Source organism: Sminthopsis crassicaudata, chromosome 6 (genome assembly GCF_048593235.1).
Source record: "Sminthopsis crassicaudata isolate SCR6 chromosome 6, ASM4859323v1, whole genome shotgun sequence".
Lineage (NCBI taxonomy): Eukaryota > Metazoa > Chordata > Mammalia > Dasyuromorphia > Dasyuridae > Sminthopsis > Sminthopsis crassicaudata.
Window position 1 is genome coordinate 216,536,869 of NC_133622.1, and position 26,585 is coordinate 216,563,453.

A 26,585-nucleotide genomic window follows, 5' to 3' on the forward strand; every position below is an offset into this window, starting at 1 on the left:
GCCAATGTGTACATTAGGGCAGCAGTCTCAGAAATGGGTTCCTTTCCCCATCGTGGGCCCTTGCATTAATCCAAAGGGTTACCAAACCTAAAAATAGGAAGAGGGATCAAATCTGTACAACATACAACATACCACCTCTTTCCCCATTAACAAGAAATACTACTCCATTATTCTCCCTTCTCATAGCTGGCCTCCTGTGGTTGGCCATGCTTTCAGCCTCTCTCCTTCTGTTCTGAGACATTGTGCCCTCAAGGCAGTTAGCTGTTACAGGGCACCTATAATGGAAACTGCAAAGCAAACCTTCCCCCCCCCCATACATACATCCTTGCCCAGACCACATCATTACGGTTTTAGGGACCTCAGACTCATATTTCCAATCTATCTTGAGTAAGAGCCACAAGTCCAACCTTTGTTCTCCTTCAGATAGAATCCTCTACACAGAATGAGCAGATGTGGATAGCTTACAATCTACACTGCAGATTTCATTATATCATTTTTCTTGCCCTTCTGCCAGACTTCCATTTCTATCAAGGATCCCATCATCCTTCCAAGTTTCTGGTTTCTCACTGTCCTTGATCTTTCATTCAACTGAAACCTCTCTCTTTAAAGCTACAATGACTTCCTAATTGTCAGATCTGGTGGTCCTTTCTCAAACTTTATTCTTCCTGCCCTCCCTGAAGTATCTGATGACACTGATCACCATTCCTAGGTTAATGAAAAATCATAGATGTCATTTCTTAAAAACAAACAAAAAAAAAAAAAAACAACTTTTTTAAGTATGCACACTTTACAAATATAGAAGCAGGGTTTTCTCAGCCATTTGAAAACTTCCCAAACCAAGATTTGTATTGGATTTTGAACCCATTGGTTTAAAAAAATATATGTAAAACACAGCACCTTACAATAGATTACAAAAACAACTGATTATCCTCAGGAAACATAGAAATTTACAAGCCAAATTTCTATAAAAATCTTTGTATAATTGATATATTAGATTGAAAAATGAGTATCAAGATTTAGTTAGCCCAGTCAATACTATACTTCTTTTTTTTTAAATCAATGCAACTTCATGGAATATTTTTTTACACTATTACAATTAATCCCAAGTGTCAAAATAAGCTGAACTTAAAACCACACCTTGGAATTTTGGTATCACAAAGTACTAAAATATTTCTTTTAAAATAATACTATACAAAAATAATGAATTATATTCATATGAATATCATTCAAAATACTACTATGAATTATGATAATATAAACAACGATTTTACTATTAATTTAGCAGAAAAAGTTATATATTAATAAAACATTTTCAAAATATTATTTTATCTGGATCTCTTTTAAATTTCTATTTATGTATAGCTGTATAATAAATCAGTATTAGTATAGTATAGGATTAAAATTTATATATACATATAATATATATATTATATATATAAATATAAATATATATACACACACATATATATAATGAGATACATTCTCAAAATTTTTTCACCGATGGGATATGGGATCAAAAAAAAAAAAAAAATTTGCAGATTGCTCGAGGCCCAAAAACAGCCAAGAGAGAGGAAACGGGAGTTTTTATTGTCCCAGCTCAGTCATAAAGCCAATATGATGCTCCTCAGCTTTCCCTACTCCACTTTTTCCCCATAGTAGAAAAGCCCAGAAAAAACTGAGCTCTTGCCTTCCCAAGCAAGTAAATTCTTTAGGCAGTACTTCCACCTAGTGGTTTGCATTGGAAATAAACCCATGAGCTTTGGTTTAGAAAAATAATCAAACTCCTTGTGCTATCCAAAGAACTATCACTTGGTTGGTTACACCATCACATACATCTGTCCCAAACCAAGCTCTTTCCCTTTCCCCTTAACTCTTCTTCTGACTAAACCATTTCTGTGTGGTACTTCTCTTTGCCCAGCTTCTTCTCATATACAAAACCTGGTAGTCTATTTGAACCTGGTAGTCTATTTGAATGTTCTGTTTCCAGAATATTTCAGGTGCTAACCAGGACCTATCAGTTTACCTCTCAATTCTTTTTTTTAAATCTATTACTTTCTATATTCCCACTGTCACCACCCCACTATAAGTCCTCATTACCCTTTGACCAATTTGATTGGAATCAACTTTCGGGATTTCTGGTTGCTGCCTTGTTCATTCTACAACATATATATATACATGTATATATATATACATACACATATATACCACACATATATATACACATATATATACATATATACACATACACATACATACACATATATATACATATATACATACACATACATATACATACATATATATATATATATATATATATATATATATATATATATATATATATATATATATATATTTTTTTTTTTTAATGTGAAGAGTCGAGTCATGTCATTTCTCTGCTCAGAATCTTCATGATATCCTATTATTTAATGAATAATACACAAACTTCTTTGGCATTTTGACCTAGATAACTTCTTGGTCAAATTGGACAGCTCTCTATACTTCCCCACCTTAAATACACTTTATTCTCATTTGTCTGTATGTAAACCTGGAATTCCCTACCTTCCTTTCTTTGCTTGTTGAAATATTATTCTTTCCTTAAGACTCATTTCAATGTCATCTTCTTCATAAAGCCTTCTGTGATCAACAATGACTTCCTCCTTAGATTTTTTTCCCCTGAGGCAGTTGGGTTTAAGTGACTTGCCCAGGGTCACACAGCTAGGAAGTTTTAAGTGTCTGAGGCTGGATTTGAACTCAGATTCTCCTGACTTCAAGGCTGGTGCTCTATCCACCATGCTATCTAGCTGCCCTCCCCACTAAGATTTTAAAAAGGCCTTTATCATATAACACATTTATCACATGATAAACCACCAATGCAGTATACACCTGTCTTATCCTCTTAACAAACTTTGAAAGGACAGAGACTAAGTCTTATCTAAACTTATCTACAGAACTTAGCACAGCACTCTGAGTACAATAGGTACTTAATAATTGTACCAGCCTTGAGCAGAAGATTTTTTCTAACATGGAAGATCTGATTATACTTCTCTGGATCATTGAACTGTGAAATTGAGTATCTAATATTATGCCCTCCTCATATGGGTAATCACAAGCTCACCTTAGATGCATGTGGGCTCACAATGCTCAAAACATGAACAGTTTTATTAACAATGAATGAAAACAGAGAACTCATATCCCATAAAAAGTGGTGATAGGATATCTCCACACACCTGTCCAGGAAGCAACTCAGCAATTAGAAATGTTCTCCATGGCTTATAGTATTGTTTTAGTTCATGCTTTCAAGTAGTCAGCAAATGTTCCTCCATGTAAATGCTTCCCCTCTACAATCCTTTTGTCTCCACTACGATGGTTGCATCTGACTACCTCAATTTCCTTCCAGTCTCAGTACACATCACTAGTTATAGATCTCCATTGCTAACTCTCTAGTGTAGTCTTTCACAGCTTCATTGCAAACATACTCAACTCTCAGATTGTCCTTTGTTTACCAGTCCAATTAACTATCCCCCACTCTTCTACCCTATCTCCTCAGGTACTAGGAAGTGATAGATCCCTCATGACCTTCATCAAGGAACCAATAGTCTTAACTGGTTCATATAAGAAAAAAGATAAGATTCTCCATGCATTTTTACAATCATTATTTTTAAGTCTTCTTTTGTTAGTGGTCCCTACAGTTCCACACAAATTGTGTGTTAGAGCATAAAGAGAAATATTCTCTCCATGTGTCCAACATCATGTGAGCTCATGGCAACCCACTACTATTTTCCTTGTCTCTTCCAGAATTTAGGCAGTGTATCTCCCATTCTCTTCAACAAATCCTACTAGATATAGGGTTTCAAGAGGAGTCCTCAAATTGATTTCCCACAATCCCCTGAGAACAATTCTTATAGTTTATTCAAATGGACTAGGATTGCTTTCCAGAACATTTAGAAAACAAGATAGATTGTCGCCATCTCTCACCAGTGTAAATACCCATTCCCTGGGGAGAGACTGATTTGTTCTCACTGCCACAAATGTTTGCTTTGTTGTCACTGTTAATATGGCATCAAGCTCATTAAGGAGATAGATACCTGAATGCAAGTCCTGGGATGTCTTATATCATACCAAGTATAATTCTTTGGCTCAGCCAGTTTCTTCATCTACAAAATGAAGTTTGAATTAAATGATTTTTAAGTTGCTTAGCTAGGTGACACAGTAATTAGCACAGAGTAGGTGGAACAGTAGATAGAATGCCTGGCCTGAACTCAGAAAGATCCGAGTTCAAATCCAGACTCAAACTCTTACTTAGCTATGTGACCCTGGGCAAGTCATTTAACCCTTATTTGTTTCAGTTTCTCACCTGTGAAATGGGAACACAATAGAGAAGGAAATAGCAAACGATTCTAGTATCTTTGAAAAAATTACAAAAACTCATTCATGTAGCTCATGGGATCACAAAGTATTGGATACAACTGAACAACAAAGTTCCTGCCAGCCCTAATGTTCTCTGGGATTATAAGAACCATGATACCCTAACTGTATAGACACATACAACAAGTATTTATCTTAATAAAGGAAGAGATGATTATAAAGCATATTGGCTTCTTGAACCTTTGACTCTTAGGGCAACAGCTATAGTAATAAAGATAAAAAATATATCACTATATCCAGAGGAAAATGGTATCTCTGTACCCCTAGAAAGGATGAAAATCACAGCATATCCCCCTAAAATTGAGGTGAAAACAATTATCAAATGGGAGAACAGAAAAGGATAAAGATGGAAGTATAGAACAAGTGATAACACGCTGCTGAGATAAAATATAAGCTTATCCTAGATTTAAAACACCTCCTTCAGAATAATAAAATTTTCTTTCTAGTCTTCCTTTCCTATAGGTCCCTTTACACTTCCTATACACCCCCTTCCCAAACTCCCAAATTCATTCCATTTTCAGTATTCATGGGTTCCATCTTCCTATGAACTGCTCAGGCTTCTTATCTCTCTTCAAAGATCAGTTCAAGCTGTCACCTACTCCATTAAGCCTTTTCTGATACTGTTCTTCCTTCAAAGTAGCTTAAATATTAAGGTTAAGTTTCACCAAGTAGAGGTTTCCAAGGAAAAAGTAGGAAAGGGGATAAAGCAGAGAGCCAGTGCCAGCAGAAATCAAACTTTCTGAGAGTAAGGGCATCTCACTTTTGTATACATATTGCAAATACCTGACACATAGTAGGGATTTAATGTTTGTGTTGATTGAAACAAATGGACTAGAGATGAGAAATAAGATATTTTTAGATGTAGTAAATATTTGAATTTTGTTTCCCTCACTCTACTTATATTCTCTTTCCAAGATTGACAGAGAAACATAAACAGGTCCTACTGGATGACAAGTTGTAAATAGGACAAAAGGCAGATCAGAGCTAGTCACAAAAAACTGAATAAATTTGTTGATGATATAATAGGAGAGAGAAAATTAGAGTCACTGAGAGCCTGAATCCGAAGGACAGCATTTGGGAGGGGGGTAGTAAATAGCAGATAATAGTAGACCTGGCTCTGTTCCTTACTCATTATATATTGGATAAGACATTTAATTTCTCTGGACTTCAGATTCTTTATCTGTTACAGAGAATGTTGAGCTTAGATGAGTAGTTCTCAAAATTTGGTCAGAATACTCTTAGCGACTCCAAGACTATTTCAAGGGAGCTGTGAACTATTTTCATAATAACAATAATAAGTTTCTATTCAAATCTCCTCAATTTTCTTCACATACTTCAAGCAAAACAATATATTACAACAAATAGAATGCAGAAACAGAGATGAGAATCCAGCATCTTTTATTAAGTCAACCATAAAAAAGAATTTGCAAAAATTGTAAAATAATGCCATTTCTCAATGACTGCTTTTTGCTTTGGAAAACAGTTATTAAAATTTTATACTAACATTTGTTTTTAATTTTAAAATTTAAATTAGAAAATTTATATTTTATTAAGGTTGTTTTATTAACATGTAATTAATTTATTTTAACGATGTTGATAAATATTTTAAATGTATTAGTTTTAATTTCTAATATTATAGGTATTGATAAATATAATCCACATAAATAAAAGTTCTTTGGGGGGAAGGTCCTCAATTTTTAAAAAGATGTAGAGATTACAAGGCCAAAAAATTTAAGGTTCTAATATCTGTATACATAGCATATGTCCTCAGTAGACTATAAATAAAGACTTGCTATTTTTAATCACTGTATTCCTATCGCCCCCAAAAATATTTTGAATATATTAGTCACTAGAGAAATGTTTATTGATTGAATAGGAAAAATTGAAGGAAAATACAGAATGAATGTAAATACAAAAACAAAAGCTGGACACTAATTAGCCTTAACTCCAATTGAAAACTGTATTCTTAATTGATTCCATCACATGGCTGTGGGCAAACTAATTTCTGGGCCTCAGTTTGCACATCTGTAAAATGATTTGGACTTATTTATATGATCATATGAAAATGAATCATTTTACAAAAAGAAGGCATATAAGCAGAGGGCAGAACTAAGATACCTATGTAACCTCAGCTAATATCTATAATGAGAGGGACAGTTATACAATCACAAGCTCTACTTGGAGCTAGAATCACAAGATCTACTTGGAGCTAGAAGGAACCTTAGAAGTCGCATGCTGGGGAAAAAAAAAAAAAAAAAAGACAAAAGAGATGGATTCAGAGAAACTTAGGAAAACGTGTGAACTAATGCAGAGTGAAATCAACAGAACCAGGAGAACAATTTGTACCAATGACTATGATTACATAAATGATAACAATGCTTGAATAACTGACTACTATTCGAATCAAGGTTCTTCAATCATGATTTGAGATGATGGAAGAATGCCTTTCAACTCTTGACAGAGAATTAATGGACTAGAGATACAAAATAAAACATTTTCAGATGTAGCCAACATTATGCTCTTTCCAACATTTACAGAGAAACACAAACATGTCCCACAGGATGAGAAGTTATAGATAGGTTTACACTCTTTAAAATTGAAAAGAGATCATGTGGATAAAATTCTGGATAAAGTAGACTCCAGTAAGTTTTGTATAAGCTAGAATAATGGTCCAGATAATCATAAATCAAAAGATAACTGGGACCTCAGAATCTATTTAAACTTTCTCATTTTATAAATAAGTAGGCGACATAGTGAACAGAGCATTGGACATGGAATCAAGAAAACCCGAGTTCAAATATATCCTCAGACATTTACAAGCTGCGACACCTTGGGTAAATCGTTCAGGGTTTGTCTCAGTTTACTCATCTGTAAATGAGAGTTATAACAGTATCTACCTCTAAGTGTTCTTGTAAAGATCAAATGAGATAATAATTGTAAAGCACTGATCACAGTGCCTGGCCCATATTAGATTCTACATATAAATGTTCCAATCTCATTGTCAAGAAACAGATTCAAAAAGTGTCCATGATTTTCTCATGATCACAAAGTAGTATTGTTTAAGAAGTGTTTGAAGTCCAATCCTCCTGATACCAAGTTTAGTTTTCTGTCTCCTATACCACCTATTAAGCCATCATTTAATGGAATATTAAACTAGGGATGAACTGATGATTTTATTAACATAGGCAAGACTTCTTTCAGGGCAGCCCCCAAGTCATTCTACATACAATTCCTATAAGTATTTATCCACAAACCATCTAGAGAAGATCTGAGAAGATTGGAATTATCTCAATATTTTGCAGACATTAAACAATGTTTAACATACAGGTTGGCTTTTAGCTATACATTAATTTCACTAGATGATAGCCATGACCTTCTTTTCTATCCATCCATGTCCCTGATGATTAATATCTTTTAAGCCAGAGGCAAACAAAGACATTATGTACAGAACAAAGCAAGTAATAGTCCCTTTGTCCTCTGGACTGTTTATACTGTTCTTAAAACACTGCCTTCCACATTTCAAGAGGGGCAATGGAAAGCTCTGAGAAAAACAACAGTGAAATGACTGGATCCTTACCAGGATCTCTTGGGGGAAATGTAGATATATAAGTTGAAGAAGGTCGGGAGAAATGTGATTGTTGTTGTTCAGCCATATTTAACAATGCATTAGGGGTTTCTTAGCAACAATATAAGAGAGGTTTTCCATTTCCTTCTCCAGCTCATTTTACAGATGAGGAAATTGAGGCAAACAGGATGAAGTTACTTGCCCAGGATCACATAGCTAATAAGTGTCCGAGGTCAGATTTGAACCCAGGAAGATGACAGTCTTTTTTACCTCAGGCCCAGCATTTTATCCACTGTGCCACTATTGTGTGCTTGAATCCAGGAGACAGTGGGATTAGAGACAAAATTTGGAGGCAGGCACTTTTCTGCATTATAAAAGAAAAAGCTTCCTAACAGTGCTATCCAAAAATAAAATGGGAGGAAACAATAATAAAAAAAAAAATAATTCATATTTATATAGTACCTACTATGTACTAGAAACTATGCTAAGCAGATATTTACAGTTATATTTACATTTTAATCTCATTTGATCCTCACAACAAATCCAAGAAATGAATGCTATTATTTTCCTAATTTTATAGATAAGGAAACTGAGGCAGACAGTGGTTAAGTGATATTCCCAAAGTCACACAATAAATGTCTGAGGCTGATCTTGAACTCAGATCTTCCCAACTTCAGGTCCAGTATTCTATCCAGTACATGATCTAGTAATGGATTTCCCATCACTGTGGGTCTTCTAGTAGAAGACTAGAATTATGAAGGACATTGCACAGAGCATTTCTGCTTAAAAATAAATGGAACTAAATAAGGCATTAAATTCAAATAGAAATGGGGGCCACTCAAGGAACTAGAAATTGAATAGATGCTCATCAGTTAGAGAATGGCTGAATAAGTTACAGTACATGAATATAATAGAATATTATTATTCTATAAGAAATGATCAGCAGGGTGATTTCAGAAAAGCTTAGAAAAATGTATAGCAATTAATGCTGAGGGAAGTGAGCAGCCCAGGAGAACACTGTATACAGAAACAAGATTATGAGATGATCAACTGTGACCAACTTCAACAATGAAGTGGTTCAAGGCAATAAATTTGTGATGGAAAATATCATCTGCATCCACAAAGAGAACTATGGAGAATGAATGTGGATCAAAGCATAGTATTCTCACCTGTGTTATTGTCTTTTGCTTGTTTTCCCCTTATGTTTTTTTTCCCTTTTTCTGATTTTTTTTTTTTTTTGGTACAGCATGACAAATATGGAAATACGTTTAGAAAGAATCACACATGTTTAACCAATATCAGATTGCTTGCTGTCTTAGGGAGGGGGAAGGAGGGAAGAGAAGGAGAAAAATTTGGAACACAAGGTTTTGCAAAAGTGAATGATGAAAACTATATTTACATATATTTGGAAAAATTAAAAAGTTATTAAAATAAAAAAGAAATACTCCAAAAAAAAGAAACCACTAAATCACATACAAACTTCTTTGTGACCCATACACTGAATTAGAAAAAACATTTTAATATTATCTCTGCATATTTTCTTTACATCTATTATATTTTACTTACTTTTAAAAAATATTTTCCATTTACATTTTAATGTGGTTATCATATCCATTGTTATATTTGACACCTCTGAACTAAAGGATTTCTGAAATTCAACTCAGATTCCACAAATATTTAATAAACACATACTTTTCTTCCAGCACTGGGGATATAAAGAAAGGCAAAGACAGTGTTCCTGAAATTCATGATATAATAAAACAGACACTATGCACTTCTCTATAAATATAAGATATGAGTAGAATAAATGGAAAGAAATCTCAGAAGGAAGGCACCTGGGGAGTGGAAAGGGAACCAGGAAAATCTCCAGAAGAAGGTAGATTTTTGAGGTCACTCGAAGGCAGCCAGGAAAGCTGAATCATTATATATTGATGGAAAGACTCTCCCACCTGATGCCATCCTTTGAACGTTTCAAAGGAATTGCTGGAGTCCTAGAGCTTTGCTGTAATGAGATGTCTCTAAGAGAAGTGAGGGCCCTGGAGCGAGCAATAAGCCAAAAAAAATTAAGTACATAGAAACCCAAGGACCAGCATGAATAGCCCCTACCCTCCTCAAGAAGCTTAAATTTCTTTCAGGAGAAACAATGAATACTAGTCGGATACAAAATATATACACAATAAAGAAAGTTATCTGGGATAGAAACAATTACTGACACATTTAGCCAGACCCCTTCTGTTTACTATTAAGGGTTTAAAACTTCTCCAGATGGTAGGAGCCCTGAAGGTCATTTTCTCATCAGGATAGAGTAAGAAGCTGAATAAGGGACTTTCTCTTGGCCAGTTTCTCCACAATTTAAACAGGCACGTTTAGAGTATAGGGAAGGAGGAAGAAAGGAAAGAAAAGAAAGACTTAGTAAATGAAGGAAACGTTGTCATTTTCATCACCAAGAAGGGCTATACACTCTTTTATGCAGCTTATTTCAGAAGTTCAGTGGATAGAAGGCAGGACCTGGAGTCAGGAAGACTCATCTTCCCAAGTTCAAATCTGACTTCAGACATTTAATATCTGTGGGACCCTATTTTTCCTCATTTATAAAACAAATTAGACAAGGAATTGACAAGCCACTCCAGTATCTCTGCCTAGAAAAAACAGCGGAACAACAATAACCATCTGCTGACATGTGTGACCTTCAGCTTCCTAAATAACTACTTTTTCTCTTCTTAAAGGGGAAAAGTCCTACCATGAAAATCATTTGTTGAGATAGAAACTGCCTAAAGTTCCAGGTGAAGAATATAAGCAGCATGAGATTATGGGCTTCTCTCCTAGAAAAGAGAAGATTTTTGTGCAGCTTTAAAGAGAAAAGTAGACTTACTTACCTTTAGCTGCTTCTTTAGTCTATCATTGAGTTCTCCAGAGGAATTGGGGAACACTTTTGGCCTTGAACTGATGTAGGTCCCTTTGGAAGCAGTAATGACACTCTCTCTAAACAGTTAGCAACTCAGGCTGAAACTTGTATTAAGACACAGCTCGACTGATGTTTTGCAAAAAAACCCACAATCCATGGAACTTCCAGCTACCCACTGCTTTCTATCTAACTCCAGTCACTTTCTTTGTCCTTATTGCTCCCTAGGTCAAAAGAGTACAAGGACTGGTTGAGGTCAGCCTTTTTCAGCTTCTGCCCATGCTGCCCAGGTGTCTCTAGGACACAAAGACTGAGGCCCTAAGATCCGTCTTGGGGTGGATCTCACTCTGCAGGAAGCTGGTTGGACAAGGACTCAGAGAAGCAATTTGCAGGAGAGACTTATGGGATTTTCCATCTAGGACCTGGGGGGGGGGGGAGGTTGAAAGGACATGTTAAAGGTCAGGTGTGGACAGTTAAATTATCATCCTCCACTATCCCTACTGCTACCCCCTCACAGAGCAGGTGTGACTGTTTGGCCCCTTCCTCCAATAGTAGGTTAATTCCATGGAGATGAGAGACCTCCTCCAAGCTTTAGATTCTGGGAATTTGTGACTTTTCCACTTCAAAGTTAGATTTATCTTGATATCACTAGAATATGAATTTTAGTGAGATAAAAGGGCTTTTAATAAATGATAAGGAAGCCCACTGTACTCTTTCAACCTGTTCTATTGCTTTTCTCTACCAACAAAAAAGGTATTGGTTAGTGGTTGTCCTTTATGGAAAGGATTTGAAAGAAAAGTCAGAGAATAAAATTCGGATTTTAATTTGTCAAATACATGGATAATAGCCCAAACACACAGGCTCAAGTGTGTGTGTATGCTCAGATGCGTGCTTGCACATACACACACAAACATATACACAATCATATTGAAGTATTTCCTCAAAGCAATTTTCTTATAACCACTCTATGAAAGAAGGCATTCTTATACTTTTAGCCCCATAATACAGATAAGAAAATTGAGGTTCAGAGAATTTCAGAAAACAAAAATCAGTGAAAGGAGTCAGTCATAAAATCTCAGCTTATGAAAGCAAGATAGCATGGTGAATAGAGTGCTGGACTTTACCGTCAGGAAGACCTGAATTCTAAGCTCATTTTAGACACTTATTAGCTATGTGACCCTTAACAAGTCATGTAAACTCAACTCCCTAACTTGTAAAAATGGGGATCATAACTTTGCCACAAGATGGTTGTTGTTCATGAGATAACATATGAAAATCATTTTGTAAACCTCAAAGCACTATTTAAATGTTAGCTATTTTGTCCTTAATAATAATGATAAATAAAAGTAAATGCAGAAAGTATAAGTGACCAGCAAAATGAAGTTGACCCAGCAAACGCCACTATAGCCACCTGGAGAAGCTAATGTCGTCAACCAACCTCTAGTCAGAGGATTCAGTCTTAACCATTTTTTCTTCCCATATTTCCAGACCAAAAGTGAACATTTCTCAGAAAACATTCCAAAGAATTTTAGAGTGGGGAAGAGCTTTGAATATCATTTAGTTCAAACTCCTAATTTTGCATTATAGTAAACTGAGGCCCAGAGAGGGATAAATATTTTTCCAAAGTCACACAGCTATTAGCCGCAAAAGCACTGGTTTTGTTTCTTTGGACTGTTACGTGGGAGCTGCCTTTGTTGAAAATGGATCTTTCATTCTAGGATGCCTCCACCATCCCCACTCAGAGTGTTTCTGGAGCTCAGAAAGATTCCCCCTGATCACACAGCTGGCAAGAAATGGAGGTAGATTTGAGCCCTGGGTCTTTCTGTTGCTACACCCAGCACCCTATCTACTATGTCAAATGACCTCCCTAGAGAAGACACCCTAAAATCCCAGAAACCCTTTTAGAAGGGATTCTAAAGATCATCTAGCTCAGACATCCTTAACCTAGAGTCTAGGGCCTTTTAAAAATAATGTTTTTGTAATCCTATTTTGGTTTCTTTTTAATCCTATGCATTTTATTTGAAGAACATTCTGAGAAGGGACCTATTTGCCCTAAAAATCTATGCCACAGAATATAAGGCCTGAGAAATCATTTGCTAAGGTGATGATGAATTGAAAGCTAAATATAACCTCTCACTGCTTGAATTCTATAAGATGATAATGTTGTATGACCCACAAATAATGTTATTAATATCCAAATGACCCTTGACAGAAAAAAAGTTCCCTACCCTTGTTATACCATTTATTATGTTTCAGGTACTCTGCTAAGCACTTTATGATAATTTTTTCATTTAATCCTCACAACAACCCTTTTATCTCCATTTTACAGATGAGGAAACTAAGGCATTTGGTTATATGACTTATGACATACCTATTATATGCCAGGCACTCTATTAATGTTTTGCCCACAGTGGAAGCTTCCTGCATTGCTCCAGTGTGACTAATATAAAGGCGAGTGGGCTTTGCTGGAGATGGTATACTTGCCAACAATGAAGGGAAGTCAAAGATCTCTGTGATTTGTACCAAGATGCTTGGGGATCCAATTGAGGGTATGGATTCAGAGTGAAGAAAAATGATGAAGAATAGGAGGAGAGATGCATGGAGAAAATATGGACCCTTGTCATGGTAGTGACCTTCGCCCACATCATGCTTTCTGGCCTCTGATATTCCTCTAAAGAAGGTAACAGCTAAAACAAGAAGCCAGAGGCAGGGTCCAAGGTGTGAGAAACATCAGCAACATAGCAACACTCTATATGTTCAGATTCTAGCAAGGGTTATCAAACTACGGCCCGCAGGCCAGATGTGGCCCACTGAGGACATTTATGCGGCCTGCCAGGTTGTGGCAAATGGGCTGAGGGGCGGAGACAGAGTGAGGTTTTCTTTTTACTATAGTCCGGCCCTCCCACAGTCTGAGGGACAGTGAACTGGCCCCCTGTTTAAAAAGTTTGAGGACCACTGCAAGGACTGGGAGGAGGAGTTCTAGGTTCATTGACCTTATGAGGGGCTAGTTGGCAGTCTAGAGATAGAACAAAGGCAACTCTAGCCCTGAGGGATCACAGAGATTCACTGAAAGCCCAGCTTGGATTACTAGCCTCATAAGTTTTCATGTGGAGGTGGTTATTTCTCCACTATCTTAAGAGATGTGGATTTTGAGGGGAGCCTTGAAAATTATTCTATTGCCTGTTTGTTTTTCTTATGCGTGCTACCCCAAATATTTTGTTGTAATCAAATACTTTCTATTTGATTCATTGTTTCTGTCTCGTGTGGGAATAGAAATTGTACTGTCATGATCACGCTAAGATTTATACAAATATGATTACCCAAAATCAATCTGAAATCATAATTTTCAGGGAGATTTAATTTAGAGGAAATCTGGAAAATTCACTTACATGGCACACCTCATCCCCTCCCAAATTGAAGATAAATAAAGTGTCATTTCATATAAGCCTCTTTTCCTCAACCATAATATCTCTTAGAAACCTGAGAGCTGTGTTATACTTAAGGGCAGAGCTCTACATATGGATTTGTTCTGGATCTAGGAACCAGCCCTCCAATTTAGGAGCCAGATGGATTTGGTCAGCTGTTAGGCAAAATCAAAACAATCCCTCTTATTGAGAGGGTTGAGAGTAAGCAGCAAGTCAGACAAAAAGAAAACAATTCCTCTTATTGAGAGGATTGAAGTAAGCAGCAAGTCACAGAATCAGTTCTCTCCGTTGATATCCAAATTAAGGTCACTAAAGAGCTGCAGAAAATCTTCAGGTGATCCCTGATGATCTTCCTCAAAAGTTCAAAGTGAAAACTCAGTGAATCTTGCCAGGGTATTTCTTTGGCTAAGGGCTTGTAGAGAAGCGAGGATGACGTGGAACTAGATGAGACAGGGTCCATCATTTCTGTCACTGAAATCACCGAAATAATCATAATAATTCACATCTATATAATGTGTTAATGCCATGAGAAAAAAAATTATCATTTCTCTCTCCTGTTAATAGCCAATCATTAAAACTGAGGAGAAAACAGCTTTCTTTCCCCCACCCTATTTCCCCTTTCCAATCTCTCAAGGACAGGGCTGGTGGAAGATACGATTAACATTTTCCTCTTTTTGGTATTCCTATTTCATCCAACTAATTCAAGCTTGGGTGGGGGATATAGATTCTTTCTCTAGATTATCCAAGGCTGGGTATAGGAACAGTCTCTCTCACCAAGAGTGACAACATGTCACTCTCAGCCCCTCACTGGAGTAAGCTCACTTCTCTTTGTAAAGTTCATATCTCATTAATTGTTAACCAATTGGAATTGATTACCGTCCTCAGGAACATAACTCTTCCAAGAGCAGATAAAGCCGTGAACCTAATGAATCTGTGCTGTGAGAATAATCAAGAATGCTACTGACCTTTTATTTAAAATGCTTGCATTATTAATAAAATAACTAATTACCCAGAAATTATGTCTCCTGAACTTTTTTAATGCCCTACCTAAAAGGATAGAAGGATCTCCTTGGTCTCACAGCAGCTGAAAAAGCTCATGGAACAGCAGAAAGAGTCACCAAAAGACCCGAGTACTAGACTTAGCTGTATCACTGACTGTATGTACTGAAGAAAACCATTTATTTCCCCTCTTTGAGTTTCAGTTTATATCTCTGTAAGATGAGGAGGAAATAAAACCAGCTGATCAAGATCCCCTCCATCTCTAACCATCTAATAGTCTGTCCATTATATCTCTAATTAACAAGAATGTCTAGTGGAATAATGGCTGGTTGTTCCAATATACTAAATATTGACTCTGGGGATCTATTTTACATGCCTGTGTTTGTACTATGAAGGTCAAATAATGTTAGGAGACATGAATGACTATTGACCTTCCAAATGAAAACTTATGTTTTCTAACTCCAAGAGTCAACTTAAAAAAAAAACAAAAACAAAAAAAAAACCTAGTATTGACATAGTGTTTACCTTAACAAGGAAAGGGGGAAGCCAAGACTTGTGTTGACAGAGTTTGACTGTTAGAGAAAAATACATACCTGCAGGGGGAACCATGTTTAACAAGAAACATTCTATCAGGCCCTGTTACTCAACCAGGCCCTCCATCCAAACACAAGATCAGAAGGCTCATGTGAAGACTTGCTGGAGTCAAACTCTATCAAAAGTCATACATCCTGGCCAAGATAAAAAGGGGAAAAAAGCAACTAACCAGGAACTGAGAGAATAAGTGCTCCCATGAAGTGCCAGGAATGCCCATGGGCCCTCCAAAGGCCCCAATTTCCAGAAGCAATCGATTTTGCCCCCCTTCTCTTTCCCAACCTCCAGCCTTAAAATTTGCTTCTTTTCCTTAATCCTACTCCACCCTCCATTTTTTTTTCTCTCAACCACAAAATGCTTTGCTCAGGGTTTAGCTTTGGGGAAAGACTGACTTTTCAGTAGAGGAAATGAACTTCCCAGTTATCACCTTCCTTGATTTATCATGCCAAATGGCTTCCTGGAAAAAAAGTTGCTAGTTAAAGATTTCCTTGACAGAAAAAGGAAATGGGATAACAGAGATTTTTTTTTTAATGGTATTCATTGTACAAATCTAAATTTGGTATTGAACGAGTTTATTCTCACTCAGAAGAGGGAATATTAAACATAAAAGTATCATAGTGTACTTTACAGAATGATTAGGACAGAATACAGAAATTCATAAATATGAATAAAATCTATTAGAAAGCTAATAATCAAGCCTTATTGGAACATAAATATTTTTTACAATGCCACTAATTAACCTTTTTCTACTTCATTTTCCCTTGCCACAGTTCATTTAAAGAGTAATTGATTTTCTAGTTGTTCCTTTCTCCAATGTTGATTTTTCCTTAGTTCTAGCCTGCTATTATTACCAGCACTATCATTTTAATTGCTTTGAGAGATGTTGGAGCTTCTCACTATCAATCACAAAATATTCAAGATTAGTAGATGCTCTCAAAGTCAGTGCTAAAAGAGAACAAAAGCACTTAAGAAATTCAAAGGGCAGCTGGGAGTCTAGTACAAGCCCAGGTATTGTCTTTATTCCATATGGGAAATAACTACTTCAGTTATGTTAGGAAAGAAATGAGCCATCCTTCTCTACCCCTCACTTAATATCTTATCAGCAGATGACAAGCTACATTCTAAAAAATGGCCACCAGATGGAAACCTCTTCTTTTGTGATATATAACAACCTACTCATACAGATCAACACAGGGCTAAGAGTTAACTAAGGGACCAATTAGGGTCTAGCACATCCTTCTAAAGCATCAAAAAGTTCTTTCAATGCTGAATCACCACATGGCCGGAGCAGTCAAGAAATCCATCACCCCCAAATTCCCCAACAATGAATCACTTTGTTCTTGGAGTTCTTGGAAGTTTCCAGTGGCACTCTGACTACGTACTCCCTGGGATGGCCTCTGTAGGATCCTTCAGCCTTGAGACATGTACATGCTGAGCCGTTTCTACCTTGACACATTAATAAAGTGAACTATCACTCTACAGAGATGAAAAAATAACACAGGCAGTCAATCAACATGCACCCACCAACGATAAGAAGTATTTCTTATCATCCAGTCTCAGACCACTCAGCAGATTAGACATCTGGGGCTAAAGACATGCTCTGAGAGCATTCTACTTACTACAGGCTTGCTTTCTAAACTAGTCTTGGAACATTCAACAGACAAGATACTTGTGGCTGGAGACGCCGTCTCTGAGGACATTCGAATTACTATAGGCTTGTTTTCTGGGGAAGTCCATCTAGCCCCTGAACACTCATCAGAATTATTTATTATATGCCAGGCACTGTCCTAATGATATAAATGCATTGAATGGAATAATCCCTACTCACAAAGAACTTGCATTCTAACATATACACATGCTAATATATAATGCCAAATGATTGAAATGCATTGGAGAAAGCAACCAGACACGCATGGATGATCCAGCGCGATAAAGTGGAAAGAGTCCCAGATTTCAGAGTCAACAGACCTACATTTAAAATCCTAGTCTTACCACTTACAGCCTATGCAATCTTGACTAAATTTTTTGGCCACTCTGACTCTCGTTTCCTCATTTGTGAAATAAAGATGACCAGACTAAGGTCTCTTCATGCTCTAAATCTGTATTGTTATGAGGATTCTATGATCATATGTGGTACATAAAAAAAAATACCCTAGATTTGCAAAACATTTTACAAATGTGAAAATATTTTCACATTTAAAACCACAAAACCCTCTAAGATTATATATCTATCTATCTATAGATAGATAGATATGTATGTATAGATAGATAGATAGATAGATAGATATAGATATAGATAGATATAGATAGATAGATATAGATAGATAGATATAGATATAGATATTAACAGTTGAGGAAACTGAGTGTGAGGGGTTAAATGACTTGCCTCTATAGTAAGTACACACCTGAGACAGAATTTGAACTCAAATTGTCTTGATCCAAGTCTAGAGTTCTTTCTATTCATTATGCTATCTAGCTGCCTCAATATTGCCTTTAAATGTGTTATCTTATTGAATTCTCAGAGTAATTAAAAACCCATTTTAGAGATCAGGACATTAAGGCTAGAAGAAAGTAAATAACTTGCCTTAAGGTCACACAACTAGGAAGTACCTGAGACAGGATTTGAAATCAGGTCTTCCAGACTCCAAGTCTAGCACTGTACTACAGCCACCTAGCTAAAACACAGACAAGAATTACACAGAATACAAGCCCATCAGAAGAGTGCCAGTTTGTAGCAACGGAAGAAGTTTGGATGATATTATGGATCAAAAGAATGGATTAAATTTAACTGAACAAAGCTAGTTAAATAGCTGCCATGTGCAAGTTCCTTTGTTAGGTCCCAGGGAAACAAATACCAAAAATAAATTATCCCTGCCTTCTGGGGCTTTAGAGTCTACCATTTGAAGAATATCTGCTGTGATAACTTCTAGGCTGGGGATCAAATGATATGGTGGATGCAAGGCATTCTTGAAAATTGCTTCCTGGAGATATAATTCAACTCTTCTACACAATACTTGTTCCTCTCTTGAGGAACAAACCCCAAAGCAAACTTTATTTCATTTGCAGGAAGTAGAAAGTGGGTTTGGCTGCTTATTTCTGTTCAAAACAATCCCTCACCATCAGGAATAAAGGAAACCGAGGGAGTCAAGTCCCACCCTCATTCTTCTTTTGTTCCACTAAGGCCAGGTGAGTACTGTTGGTCCCTCACCTCTATGGCCTGCCCTTCCCCAGATCAATCTTCCTATTGGCACTGGCCCTGCCAAGAGGGAAAGGATGGCAGCTGAGAAAGAGATAACAAATTGCCTCCATTACTAAAGTCTGCCCCTCCCTTTGACCATCCTTGTTGCTCTGGCTTGAAATTCTGGCCTCCTTCTTTGGCCTGGACCTCAGAATTCCTCTTGTTTGAACACCCAGCCTCTGACCTATTTGCTCTCTTGAACTCCGTGTGTGTGTGTGTGTGTGTGTGTGTGTGTGTGTGTGTGTGTGTGTGTGTGTGTGTCTCAGAAACACAGAATCATTGAACTTTAGAGTTGAAAGGTGCTTTAGAAGTCATTCAGTCCAATTCAAATATGGGATCTTATCTGTAACATCCTTGATGAGTGGTCCTCCAACCTCCAGTGATGGGGAGCTTACTACTTACCCGGGCAGACCATTCCACTTGAGAATAATTTTCACTGTTAAAAAATTATACCTCCCATTGAGTTCCTTCCTCTGCTTTCCTCCCATTACTCTTAGGAGACTAATTCCTTTTCCATGAGCAAAATCCTTCCAGTTGTTGAAGATCTCAAACACATTCCCTCCCTAAAACCTTTTTCTGGCTAAATATGCCTGATTCCCACCCCCTGCTGGAGGTACTCCAATTTATCTCTTTTTCTGCCTAAAATATAACCCCATACAAGAGAATAAGATCCTCCAGATGTGGCCTGACCAGGTGTGAGGAATAATAAGCATCCCTCCCCTTAAATGTTCCTTGACTTAAAAGTTTGTTTATTGATTGACTGACAACGTACCCATTTATTTGCATATTGCCTCTCTTCCCCACCCCACCCCATTAAAATGTGAACTCTCCAAGGCAGGGATCATATTTTTGCTGTTTCTTTGTATCTTTGGGTATTCTGACATCTACTAAGTGCTTAATAAATGCTTGTTGACTGAATGACATTTCAGTTCTAGATCTATGATCCTAAGGACAATTTACATATCTCTAGAACTCTAAGGTTTACCTACTACATTTCTCACAATCACCTCGGGACATAGCAGTATGTGGGCTTTATTAGACCCATTTTGCAGATGAAGAAACTGAGGCTCAGAGAAAGTAAGCAACTTACCTAGAGTCACAATTAATAAGAGGCAAAGCCACTCTCCTGCTGCTGAGTCTCATAGTAGGTCTTTTGAGCCACCATGCTCTAATGTTGAGAGTCACAGACGTTTGGCCAGCAACTGAAAGGAGACGGTCAAAGCAGCTTCCCATCCAGATTGGCGGCTCCACTCCCTTTTGCTTTTCTGTTTGCCTCCTGCTCTCAATTATAAACAAGCTGCCTCTTGCATGTTGTTTGCCTGCTACTGTAATGTCTTCCCAATGGGCCTCCAGGGCTGTTTGTCCTAAGATGGGGGGCAAGAAGCTCCAGGTTGGAAGGCTCCGACTCCATTCCAGAAGGATGCCAGCACCTCAGGCCAGCCAGAGGATTGAAAAAGGGGCTCGTCCCAGCCCCATTTCGATAGGCCTTGTCTTGTCTGCCCAGTGGATGAAAGGTTCTTCCCGGGAAAGGGGAAAAAAAATCTCAGAGCAAATCTGAAATAAATCAGAAAGCCAAATGATTAGTATCAACGTATAGAGCGACGTGTTAGGAAGTCGCACCTCCAAGTCTCACTGAAATAGGAGGAAACAAAAGCTATATCATAATAATATTGTCTCTATTATCATTGTTATTGCCATCATGTTATTATCATAATCTGGCATCCTTCAACAACGCAGATTGCATCTGCTCCCTCAGTTAGCCTTGGAGAACTCTCCGGAAGGAACCAAGAGGGTCAATGTCTTGCCCAGAATCATCGATCCCATCTGGGTCAGGATCAGAACTTAAACTGAAGTGTTCTTGACTCCAAGGATGGCCCTCCGCTGCATTTCACTGCCAGAGGGCACCTTATGGTAGCAGTGATTCTCCCAAGCACTTTACCAGGTTAGCAAAGTAGGGCTTCTCTGCCCCATTCTCCGGGCTCAAGACAAGGCCTGGACAGGTTAAGTCTCCTGCTCATGAAGTGGCGAACTCAGGCCTCCTGATTCCCAATCTGACATTCTATTTATCACACTAGCCTTCTTTTTTTTTTAAAACACATCTCGGTATCGGCCGCCAAGAGAACAAAAGATAAATGGCCTTGAGTCCGTGGGCATCCTTCCCCGACTTCTTCATCTCGGCTCTTGTGTTAATATTTGTTCCAGATATTTAAACTCTGGGCCAGAAGCATCTCGAAGGCCTTGCCTCTCAGTTTCCAGGCAGCTAATACTTTGTTGATGTTGGCTCTCGAGCCCGATGATTCTCTGGACCGTTCAATTAGAGAGACAGCACAATGAAGCAGTGTCTCCCCACCACCATCACCTCACCATTGGCTTGTTTGCTTTTGTTTTCCACTCACTGATTACCCGGGGATCCTTTGAGGCAGGAGTGGAGCAGCTGTGTTTACAAGCTCAAATTCCCCCTATTAATTAATGAGTCTGTTAATTAATTACTGGCTTGTACATGAACTGCATAGTTGGCCTGGCCACGGGGATTGCTGTGATATTGAATGGTAGTTTCCCGATGGGATCTGGAATCTCTGGACAGTGTAGACCTGAGGATAGTGTCCTGGGCCATCCACAGCATCGGGGTCAAACCAACAAGTCAGTAAGAAGAACTCCATCCAGAGAAACTTGTCAAGGACTAATACTTGCATCGCCCTCCCAGCAGACTTCCCTAGGCCTCCTGATCTCTGTTTCTCCATATACTGAGTCAGACTCAGCTTCCTTGCAACTAATCCCTTGATCCAATATCTATTCCCTGGGATCAAAAAACAGGAGCTATTTATAGTCTGTCTCCCCTAAATCTTTTTTCCAGAGTAAACATCCCCACTTCCTTCAAATCCAGGAGGATGACCTGGCTCCAAATGCCCTTCTTAGACTGTTAGTTCTTGTCTGGAAATGCTCATATTTATCAAATGTGGCACCCAAAACTTTGTATAAATCTCAAGAGGTAGTCTTAACAAGGAAGAGTCAGCGTGGTTTACTCCACTCAAAATTGTATTAGCTTTTTTTGTGCATTCAAATGTCTACAGTTTTTTGTTTGTTTGTTTTGTTTTGTTTTGTTTTGTTTGTTTTTCAGTGAATGGTTTGTTTAGGTACATTTCTCCCATCCTATCCAACTGTTTTGGGTTTGTTTGGGGGATTTTTTATTGTTCTTTTTACATATTTTTCTATTAAGTTTCATTTTAGGATTATAGATAGAGAGCCAAAGGAGACCTTGGAGATCATCAGGGATAGTCACTTCATTTTACAGATGGGGGAGTAGGAACAACTTCATACAGAACACACAGGGAATAATCATTGGGTCAGAATTTGAAAGCAAATCCTCTCCCTCCATCATCAAGCCACTTTCCACATTTATGTATACATTTATGTATATTGAGGGAGGGAGTAAGCATCTATTTACATAGCATCTTCTATCCACCAAGAGTAATTAGGTGATGCAGTGGATAGAGTGCCAGGCCTAGAGTCAGAAAGACTCATCTTCTGAGTTCAAATGTAGCCTCAGACACTTACAAGCTGTGTGACCCTATGTGAGTCACTTCACCCCATTTGCCTCAGCTTCCCCATCTATAAAATGAGCTGGAGGAGGAAACGGCAAAGCACTCTAGTATCTTTGTCAAGAAAACTCCACGTGGGGTCACAAAGAGTTGGACATGACTGAAACAAATGAACAATACCAGCTTTGTGCCAGTCACTGTGCTAGGCATTTTTGGAAATATTATCTCATTTGCTCCTCCCTATAACTCTGAGAGATAGAGACTATTATTTATCCTCACACCATTTTACAGTTGAGGACAGAGTCAAACAGAAATTAAACACCTTGTCTGGGATCACACAATATATAAGTAACCGAAGTCACATTTGTCCTCAAGATGACTTTCTCCTGTTAGATCTCAACCACTCTTCTAGCCAAGCTAGATCTTTGTGAATCCCAATTTTAGAACCAAATATCTTAGTCCTCTCTCCCAGCTTTATGATAGATAAAACTTTAGGCTTTCATCTAAGGAAACATCTAAGCTTTTATCCCAGACATAATAAAAATGGCCCCAAGACATGTCCAGGAAGCCATAAGCCACTCAAGATCCTCCTTCAGGCTAATCTCACTCCAATGATAACCACACTTTGGGTTGGGGGTTCAATCAGTTCTGAAAGTATGCTTTTCCAGTCCATAGCTCACTCCCTTTTCCACAAAGCTAGCAAGAGAACTTTCATGAAATGTCCTGTTAGAATCTATATAAACAGAGTCTGTACAAACTGCCTTGTTGTCTAGATTAGAAACCCTCAGACTCTGGATTGTTTGGGTTGGTTTTTGGGGAGTTAATGGACAGAGTTTCAAGAATCAATAAACAAACATTTAATAATTATTATTTAATTTAACAACTTAATATCATATTGTGCATATAAGATGTAATATATATTCTAGCATGAAGGGATCAGACAAGGATTTTGTTTTCTTATTCATTTTCTTTCTTTTTTTTAATCTGATCTTTCTTGTGCAGCAAGAAAATGGCACAAATATATTTACATATATTGGATTTAACATGTATTTTAGCATGTATAACATTGGATTACTTGCCATCTGGGGGGGTGGAAGGAAGGAGAGGAAAATTAGGAACACAAGGCTGTGCAGGGATCAATGTAGAAAAATTATCCATGCATATGTTTTGAAAATAAAAAGCTTTTATTAAAAAAATAAATTATAACATCCCCCCAAACAAAGGGATGCGGCAAAGAAACTGCATAGATTATATCCTTGATACTATTTTTCTTCATATTATTTTCCAAGCCCAAATTCATCTTTCTCATGTTCACATCATTGCATCTTGCTATTCCATGTCTTTCCTTTAATTCTACTTGGAATACATTTTTGCTGTGAAGGCATATGAAGGGGGGGCGGTGTATATGTGTGTATATATATATATATATGTATATATATTTATATATATATATATATATATTTATATATGTATATATACATGTATATATGTATATTCTACATACATACAGTACTTAGTATGTATGTATAAATGCATATATGTATATATAATTAACATTAATAATGTAATATTCATTTAATATTGATTAATAATTATTAAGTACACCAGGTATATGACAACAAGGGATATAGATAAGGATTGAAGATAAAAGTAAGCTAATGTTCTAATCAAGGGAATCAACACTTATGTATATTGAGGGAGGGAATAAGCATCTATTTAAACAGCATCTTCTATGCACCAAGAGTAATTAAGTGATGCACAGGCCTAGAGTCAGAAAAACTCATCTTCTGAGTTCAAATGTAGCCTCAGACACTTACAAGCTGTGTGACCTTGTGCGAGTCACTTCACCCTGTTTGCCTCAGCTTCCCCATCTATAAAATGAGCTGGAGGAGGAAACAGCAAAGCACTCTAGTATCTTTGTCAAGAAAACTCCACGTGGGGTCACAAAGAATTGAACATGACTGAAACAAATGAACAATACCAGCTTTGTGCCAGTCACTGTGCTAGGCACTTTTGGAAATATTATCTCATTTGCTCCTCCCTATAATCCAGAGAGACAGACACTATTATTTATCCTCACACCATTTTACAGTTGAGGACAGAGTCAAACAGAAATTAAACACCTTGTCTGGAATCACACAGTATATAAGTAACCGAAGTCCCATTTGTCCTCAAGATTTCCTGACTTCAGGCTTGATGCTCCATCTGCCGCATCCCAACTAGCTGCCTCTACACAGGTAAGTAGTCGTAACAGATACAAGGTCATTTGGAGAATGAGGAATCATCAGCTAGGGAAAGAAGAGAAGCCTTGTGGAAAAGCTAAGGGCTTGAAGGAAATTAGGCAGAGAAGGGGAAGGGGAGAAGAGTGTCTAGTCTAACCAGGGCAGAGACATAACTGTAGGAGATATTGGATTTCCCACAGAAGGAGGAAGAAAAAAGGTTGTGTTTACCCATGCACAGTGGGCATGGAAGGGATTGAGGTATAATCAGGAAAGAAAGGCAGGTGGAGACTTCTAAATGTCAGAGGTTTATATACTCTGATATTGCAAGACGTCAGTTCCTATCACAAACTATCCTACCCATTTCTTCTTCTTCTCCAGAATGTGAAACAGTTTTCTTTTAGCGGGAAAAATATCTAATTATAGATGTATAGTGCATTCTGACTCATTCATTCATTCATTCATTCATTCATTCATTCAAAGATGGGTTCTAGTGGCCAGGGATGCTTCCTAGCTAAGTGACTCTGGACAAGTCATTTTTTTCATGTATAAAATAATAGCACGTGCCTCACAGGATTGTTGTAAGGATTAAATGAGATAACATGTAAAGTGTTTTGCAAACATTATTTTTAAAATATAATTGTTATAAATATTAATAATATTATATATGTATAATAATATAATAATTAAAAATAAAAATAATGTTATTATTGTTGTTAGCATCATTATGTAGAAAGGGCAGCAAACAAGAACTTTGGACTTCTCAGACAAATTCTGTCCCTTCTCTGTCACTTGTTTTTAAGCCTCAGTTTCCTTACCTGTAAAATGAGGTGGGATCAAATATTCTCTGAGGTCCCTTCCATCTGAGCGCCTAAAGATATGTTCATTTCTCTTTTCTGCCGCTAGAGGGCAGGCAGTCCCCGGGTTGAAATCTAGCCTTAGCCCCTTAGTTCTTAGCCATCCCTCAAAGCTTTCTGGACATCCGGGATGCAGGACTGCCAGGGATCTAAGAGGCTCCCTCTCACCAAAGGTGGAAGGGGATCTGCCCCATCTCTTCTTTTAGGGTGATTGGATTTTTAGGGATTAATAAAGAAAGAAGCAGTGCAGTAGAAAGAGGGCCAGCATGAGCATCAGGAGAATCATGGGATCTTTCAACTACAGTGGGAAGTGGCTCAGAGGTCTTCTGGCCCATTTTACAGATTAGGAAACTGAAGTCTGCAGAGAGAGAAGGACTTGCCTGAGAATACAACAGTAGTGTCAACAATGGAGATCTGACTCCCTGTCTTATGAATCCAGTGTCAGATATACCCCGCCGTACCCCTCTCAATCCCCCCAGCTATACCGGCCACAGGACAGTGGGCCAGTCACTTGATTTCTAAATACCTCAAGTCACTCTCTTATGACTATAGCAAAAGACATGTAAGGATTGAGAGAAAAGAATTTCGATAATGATGAAATCTCAGGTCCCAATAACAGCTAAATGTGACAGAGAGAAAACAATGCTTACTCCAACAGAATGAATCTCTAATGGTGAAATTGGCTGTACAGATGAGGAGCATTGAATTAGCGCCTGCCTCTTTGGCTGTCTTAGGATACATTACCATCAACCCCCACTTTCTTTCAACTAATTCTGCCTCTCAGTGCCCCCTAAAAGGTACAGCTTGTGCATCATGGATGCT

At 37.6% G+C, this 26,585-nt stretch overlaps 1 long non-coding RNA gene across 1 annotated transcript in view; it reads right to left on the reverse strand.

The window, feature by feature from the left end:
- The window catches only part of LOC141547139 (uncharacterized), a 107,585-nt gene extending 96,276 nt beyond the window's left edge, over positions 1–11,309 (reverse strand). The window contains exon 1 of the long non-coding RNA XR_012483520.1: positions 10,870–11,309. This is a non-coding gene — a long non-coding RNA (uncharacterized LOC141547139). The remainder of the gene's footprint in view (positions 1–10,869) is intronic.
- Positions 11,310–26,585: the final 15,276 nt, after the last annotated feature.